The following is an 8,467-nucleotide window of genomic DNA, read 5'->3' on the forward strand; positions in this document are numbered from 1 at the left end:
ACAACATGTTACAGTTATGAGACCACCTCACCCCAATCACAACATTACAGTTATGAGACCACCTCACCCCAATCACAACATTTACAGTTATGAGACCACCTCACCCCAATCACAACATTACAGTTATGAGACCACCTCACCCCAATCACAACATGTTACAGTTATGAGACCACCTCACCCCAATCACAACATGTTACAGTTATGAGACCACCTCACCCCAATCACAACATGTTACAGTTATGAGACCACCTCACCCCAATCACAACATGTTACAGTTATGAGACCACCTCACCCCAATCACAACATGTTACAGTTATGAGACCACCTCACCCCAATCACAACATTTACAGTTATGAGACCACCTCACCCCAATCACAACATGTTACAGTTATGAGACCACCTCACCCCAATCACAACATTACAGTTATGAGACCACCTCACCCCAATCACAACATGTTACAGTTATGAGACCACCTCACCCCAATCACAACATTACAGTTATGAGACCACCTCACCCCAATCACAACATGTTACAGTTATGAGACCACCTCACCCCAATCACAACATGTTACAGTTATGAGACCACCTCACCCCAATCACAACATGTTACAGTTATGAGACCACCTCACCCCAATCACAACATGTTACAGTTATGAGACCACCTCACCCCAATCACAACATTACAGTTATGAGAGACCACCTCACCCCAATCACAACATGTTACAGTTATGAGACCACCTCACCCCAATCACAACATTACAGTTATGAGACCACCTCACCCCAATCACAACATGTTACAGTTATGAGACCACCTCACCCCAATCACAACATTACAGTTATGAGACCACCTCACCCCAATCACAACATGTTACAGTTATGAGACCACCTCACCCCAATCACAACATTACAGTTATGAGACCACCTCACCCCAATCACAACATGTTACAGTTATGAGACCACCTCACCCCAATCACAACATGTTACAGTTATGAGACCACCTCACCCCAATCACAACATGTTACAGTTATGAGACCACCTCACCCCAATCACAACATGTTACAGTTATGAGACCACCTCACCCCAATCACAACATGTTACAGTTATGAGACCACCTCACCCCAATCACAACATTACAGTTATGAGACCACCTCACCCCAATCACAACATGTTACAGTTATGAGACCACCTCACCCCAATCACAACATGTTGAGACAGTTATGAGACCACCTCACCCCAATCACAACATGTTACAGTTATGAGACCACCTCACCCCAAACAACATTACAGCTATGAGACCACCTCACCCCAATCACAACATGTTACAGTTATGAGACCACCTCACCCCAATCACAACATGTTACAGTTATGAGACCACCTCACCCCAATCACAACATGTTACAGTTATGAGACCACCTCACCCCAATCACAACATGTTACAGTTATGAGACCACCTCACCCCAATCACAACATGTTACAGTTATGAGACCACCTCACCCCAATCACAACATGTTACAGTTATGAGACCACCTCACCCCAATCACAACATGTTACAGTTATGAGACCACCTCACCCCAATCACAACATTACAGTTATGAGACCACCTCACCCCAATCACAACATTACAGCTATGAGACCACCCCCCAATCACAACATGTTACAGTTATGAGACCACCTCACCCCAATCACAACATTACAGCTATGAGACCACCTCACCCCAATCACAACATTACAGTTATGAGACCGCCTCACCCCAATCACAACATGTTACAGTTATGAGACCACCTCACCCCAATCACAACATGTTACAGTTATGAGACCACCTCACCCCAATCACAACATTACAGTTATGAGACCACCTCACCCCAATCACAACATGTTACAGTTATGAGACCACCTCACCCCAATCACAACATGTTACAGTTATGAGACCACCTCACCCCAATCACAACATTACAGTTATGAGACCACCTCACCCCAATCACAACATGTTACAGTTATGAGACCACCTCACCCCAATCACAACATTACAGTTATGAGACCACCTCACCCCAATCACAACATGTTACAGTTATGAGACCACCTCACCCCAATCACAACATGTTACAGTTATGAGACCACCTCACCCCAATCACAACATGTTACAGTTATGAGACCACCTCACCCCAATCACAACATTACAGTTATGAGACCACCTCACCCCAATCACAACATGTTACAGTTATGAGACCACCTCACCCCAATCACAACATGTTACAGTTATGAGACCACCTCACCCCAATCACAACATGTTACAGTTATGAGACCACCTCACCCCAATCACAACATGTTACAGTTATCACAACATGTTACAGAGACCACCTCACCCCAATCACAACATGTTACAGTTATGAGACCACCTCACCCCAATCACAACATGTTACAGTTATGAGACCACCTCACCCCAATCACAACATTACAGTTATGAGACCACCTCACCCCAATCACAACATGTTACAGTTATGAGACCACCTCACCCCAATCACAACATGTTACAGTTATGAGACCACCTCACCCCAATCACAACATGTTACAGTTATGAGACCACCTCACCCCAATCACAACATTACAGTTATGAGACCACCTCACCCCAATCACAACATGTTACAGTTATGAGACCACCTCACCCCAATCACAACATGTTACAGTTATGAGACCACCTCACCCCAATCACAACATGTTACAGTTATGAGACCACCTCACCCCAATCACAACATTACAGTTATGAGACCACCTCACCCCAATCACAACATGTTACAGTTATGAGACCACCTCACCCCAATCACAACATTACAGTTATGAGACCACCTCACCCCAATCACAACATGTTACAGTTATGAGACCACCTCACCAACATGTTACAATCACAACATCACAACATGTTACAGTTATGAGACCACCTCACCCCAATCACAACATGTTACAGTTATGAGACCACCTCACCCCAATCACAACATGTTACAGTTATGAGACCACCTCACCCCAATCACAACATGTTACAGTTATGAGACCACCTCACCCCAATCACAACATGTTACAGTTATGAGACCACCTCACCCCAATCACAACATTACAGTTATGAGACCACCTCACCCCAATCACAACATGTTACAGTTATGAGACCACCTCACCCCAATCACAACATTACAGCTTGAGACCAGTTATGAGACCACCTCACCCCAATCACAACATGTTACAGTTATGAGACCATCTCACCCCAATCACAACATGTTACAGTTATGAGACCATCTCACCCCAATCACAACATGTTACAGTAATGAGACCACCTGACCCCCAATCACAACATGTTACAGTTATGAGACAACCTCACCCCAATCACAACATGTTACAGTTATGAGAGCACCTTCTCACCTCTTGTACGTGTATATGGCATGGCCACCCTTTCTCTCCTAGGGCAGATATGCCAAAGCCCATAAGCCTGTATAGTGTTTAATGTGACATGAGGGTACATGTGAGAGAGGCTATGTGAATCCTGACACCAGGGAAGCCCTAGCACACCCTCAGTGCATGCTGCAGTCATAATGATGCTCTCCTCCGCCATTCAGCCCTGACGAACATTACATGACATTAGACTTTCACTCCTCTTACAGCTATCATGTTGCATTCTGCATTGTTAGCAGATAGGACGATAGGAGTGAAACTAGTTTAGTTAATAATATGTTTTTATTTTCTTCATAAAAATAAAGGAATAGGAGGTATATTAACAGTTGAACCTAGTTTATGGGAATTTGTGTGTGTGTGTGTGTGTGTGTGTGTGTGTGTGTGTGTGTGTGTGTGTGTGTGTGTGTGTGTGTGTGTGTGTGTGTGTGTGTGTGTGTGTGTGTGTGTGTGTGTGTGTGTAGCTGATTGTTTACTAGGATATCCCAATCTCGTGGTTTGAGAGTTACCTGCATGTTGAAGCCAGTAACCATCAGTAAACACTTCCAGGATGTTATTCTCTCAAACACATTTCACGAGCATATTCTAGGTGAATTAGATGCAGGAGCTCTTACTGTTTTGACAGGATGACAAGTTGGCCCGCATCGGAAGGAAACCGCTCTCCTCCAGGTGACTATGCACCGAAGAGCTTTAGAAATCAAAGAAGTAGAACAAAGAGTTGGGAGATGTTCTGTAGAAGGCTGCTTACTGTATCTCAGGGCCATGGGCCAATCAGGAGCTAAGAGGACAAGGGGTTGCTGGGGAAACTGCTGATCTGACATTCTGCACTCTGGCCCCTAGCTAGCTGGCTCACTACATTTATATATACTGACAGCAGTGTTTTGTTGAAAAGAAATTCCAAACTACAAAGACAGTATATACTGTATCTTACTACTAAGAGTTTATATTCACATATTTGGTTTATTCACAGGCCTACTAAGGACATGAAATACAGCTGGTTTATTCACAGGCCTACTAAGGACATGAAATACAGCTGGTTTATTCACAGGCCTACTAAGGACATGAAATACAGCTGGTTTATTCACAGGCCTACTAAGGACATGAGATACAGCTGGTTTATTCACAGGCCTACTAAGGACATGGGATACACTGGTTTACACCTAAACACACACCCACACTACAGGACACCTAAACACTACACCCACACCTAAACACTACATTCACACCTAAACACTACTAACCACACCTAAACCCTACAACCACACCTAAACACTACAACCACACCTAAACCCTACAACCACACCTAAACCCTACAGCCACACCTAAACCCTACAGCCACACCTAAACCCTAAACCACACCTAAACCCTACACAGTTAAACCCTACAGCCACACCTAAACCCTACAGCCACACCTAAACCCTACACAGCCACACCTAAACCCTACAGGACACCTGAAACCCTACAGCCACACCTAAACCCTCAACACACCCAAACACGACAGCCACACCTAAACCCTACAGCCACACCTAAACCCTACAGCCACACCTAAACCCTACAACCACACCTAAACCCTACAGCCACACCTAAACACTACAACCACACCTAAACACTACAGCCACACCTAAACACTACACCCACACCTAAACACTACAACCACACCTAAACACTACACCCACACCTAAACCCTACAACCACACCTAAACACTACAACCACACCTAAACACTACAACCACACCTAAACCCTACAACCACACCTAAACCCTACAGCCACACCTAAACCCTACAACCACACCTAAACCCTACAACCACACCTAAACCCTACAAGCCACACCTAAACCCTACAGCCACACCTAAACCCTACAGCCACACCTAAACCCTACAACCACACCTAAACCCTACAACCACACCTAAACCCTACAACCACACCTAAACACTACAGCCACACCTAAACCCTACAGCCACACCTAAACCCTACACAGCCTAAACCCTACAACCACACCTAAACCCTACAGCCACACCTAAACCCTACAACCACACCTAAACACTACAGCCACACCTAAACACTACACCCACACCTAAACCCTACAGCCACACCTAAACACTACACCCACACTACAACCACACCTAAACCCTACAACCACACCTAAACACTACACCCACACCTAAACCCTAAACCCTACAACCACACCTAAACCCTACAACCACACCTAAACACTACACCCACACCTAAACCCTAAACACTACCCCACACCTAAACCCTACAACCACACCTAAACCCTACAACCACACCTAAACCCTACAGCCACACCTAAACCCTACAGCCAAAACCCTGAGCCTAAAACATTCCATCTGAAGCAGGCACATCCAGCTGAGAAAGCAAAGCTCAGGATTCAGAGATGGTAGTGGGCGAGTTAGGGGACAGATGGCAAGACATTACACATGGTTTGAGTCAGTCAGCTGTGGCTAGCTGCAACACGACGAGAGAGGAGGAGAGAGAGAGAGAGAGAGAGAGAGAGAGAGAGAGAGAGAGAGAGAGAGAGAGAGAGAGAGAGAGAGAGAGAGAGAGAGAGAGAGAGAGAGAGAGAGAGAGACAGAGAGAGAGAGAGAGAGAGAGAGAGAGAGAGAGAGAGAGAGAGAGAGAGAGAGAGGAGAGAGAGAGAGAGAGAGAGAGAGAGAGAGAGAGAGAGAGAGAGAGAGAGAGAGGGAGAGGAGGAGAGAGAGATACAGAGAGAGACAGAGAGAGAGGGAGAGAGGGAGAGGAGGCGAGAGAGAGACAGAGAGAGACAGAGAGAGAGAGAGGGAGAGGAGGAGAGAGAGAGGGAGAGGAGGAGAGAGAGAGAGAGAGAGAGAGAGAGCTGTGTAAAGGGGTGGGTAAAAGCACTCAAGTTGCTCCTTCTCTGTGGTGCTGTGAAAAAAGTTTATCATCCTCCACGTTTCTGCGTGTTTCCAAAGACAGATGGAGTTTAGAACACAACGCATTCTAGAGGTCTATAATGTTCCGCAGCGTTTCAACCATTATAGTCATATTGAGTGTACCCATGAGTGTACTGTCACATGTCTATGGAGTGGCTATGCCCATTCTAACTCTATTTCTCAGCCCTGGAACTAAATCACTTTAGTTATTTGCCTGAATCAGATAGAATGAACAGAATACAATGCCCCAGTGTAAGATGGAATGTTTAATGACAACACACAAGGAGGATGAAATGGGCAATAGAAAGAAAATAGCTGATTCTTGGCACGGCCTATCAGACAGCTTGACAGCACAGCAATAAACCTTCGGCCTGACTCATAACTTTGTCTGCGTAGGATTCTGAAGGCCACCTCATTGCTAAGGCTACTGTGAAAGCTCTTTGTGCTGAAGTAAAAATGACTTTTGAAAATCATTAATAGCAGAGAATCAAACCTTGATGTAATTTGCATGGAGTCACAGTGAATATGCGCAATTGCCTATACTGTATCATTTTTAGCCCCTCCACCTGAAAACTTGTATATAAGTTCTTCAGTAGGTGTTCTGCATGTTTGTTGGTTAGAGAGCAGCCCTGTCCCTGTGGGACCCCTCCAGACTCCAGAGTGCATGCCATGCCAATATAATGTAGTGTTTGGAGTGGTGCTGTACTATTCTTTATGTATCCCAGGGAAACACTCTGACAGGCAGACTGAGTCCTCCAGATGCCTGCCTGCATAACCATTCCACTGCATCTGCACATGAGAGAGAGAGAGAGAGAGAGAGACAGAGAGAGAGAGAGAGAGAGAGAGAGAGAGAGAGGAGAGAGAGAGAGAGAGAGAGAGAGAGAGAGAGAGAGAGAGAGAGAGAGAGAGAGAGAGCAGGGGGAGAGAGAGAGAGAGAGAGAGAGAGAGAGAGAGAGAGAGAGAGAGAGAGAGAGAGAGAGAGAGAGAGAGAGAGCAGGGGAGAGAGAGAGAGCTCACACACACTCATTGATAATCACATCAGTCACATGAACACACGCAGAGAAAAATAAAGAAGGAGACAGGGACCGGGAGAGGGACAGGGAGAGAGAGAAAGACAGGTGGAAGAGAAAGAGAGAGACCTCCTCCAGCACTAAAGCCCTGGAGCAAAAGTCCCATAACTCCCCTCTCCACTTCCTCTCAGCTCTGTGAAAGTGTCACTCAGTGTGTCAACCCTCCCGGCCACAGGGGACCTGACAGTGACAGGCTCTCTGAAAGGCCGTGTTAATACCCTCGTCGAATGTCCCCCCTTGTCCCAACTGACCTTAGCTAGCTCTCAGCTCTGTTGTGGTCATCAGATTCAGAACTCAGGGCTCAGTTGGTAAGAGTGTGGTGCTAGCTAGCAATGGCAAGGTTGTGGGTTCAATTCCCACATGGATCACATACACATTCTATAAATGTACAGTATGCACTCAGGGTACTTTGAGTCAGTTTAGATGAAAGAGTCTGCTCAGGGGAAAATACATTGACTCTTCACATCCAGCTTCTCTCTGTCTACTGGTGGTGGAAGGTCAGTCCACAACAGAGTAGGCTGTATGGTTATATCATTGGCAGCAAAGGAAAATACCTTCTGATTGTATGATAATGTATTATAAAGAGGGAGGCTGCAATAATACATCTCTATGGGAGGTCAAGCCTGCAGCTCAGTGGGAGACGGATGGATGGTGAATGGAGTCACTGATTATAATTATTTACAATACCCTAAAAGATATGCCTTAGTTGTCAAGTAGTATATTACTTACTGCGCAGAGGTCTAGTAATCAGTAGACTACTTTTTTGTGATTATAGCTATCACAATTTCAACAAGGTTATTTTATTGAACAGCAGTCGACCTAGGTGGGCTTTTCCATTATACATTTTTAAAATTAATTTTCCTGATTCGTGTAGATATGTTGCCATCTGGCGGACATCCTCTAATAACACATACAATCAAAAAGCTCGGTTTGTCCCTCGTCGTATACTGTTCTCAAGTCATGTGAACTCGCATACGTGCGGACGTGCTGCAGCGTACATAGTCGTCTGGTTAGGTAAGATCATTATGTTCATTTACATAACAGCACAC

Source organism: Oncorhynchus masou, unplaced genomic scaffold (genome assembly GCF_036934945.1).
Source record: "Oncorhynchus masou masou isolate Uvic2021 unplaced genomic scaffold, UVic_Omas_1.1 unplaced_scaffold_2922, whole genome shotgun sequence".
Taxonomy (NCBI): domain Eukaryota; kingdom Metazoa; phylum Chordata; class Actinopteri; order Salmoniformes; family Salmonidae; genus Oncorhynchus; species Oncorhynchus masou.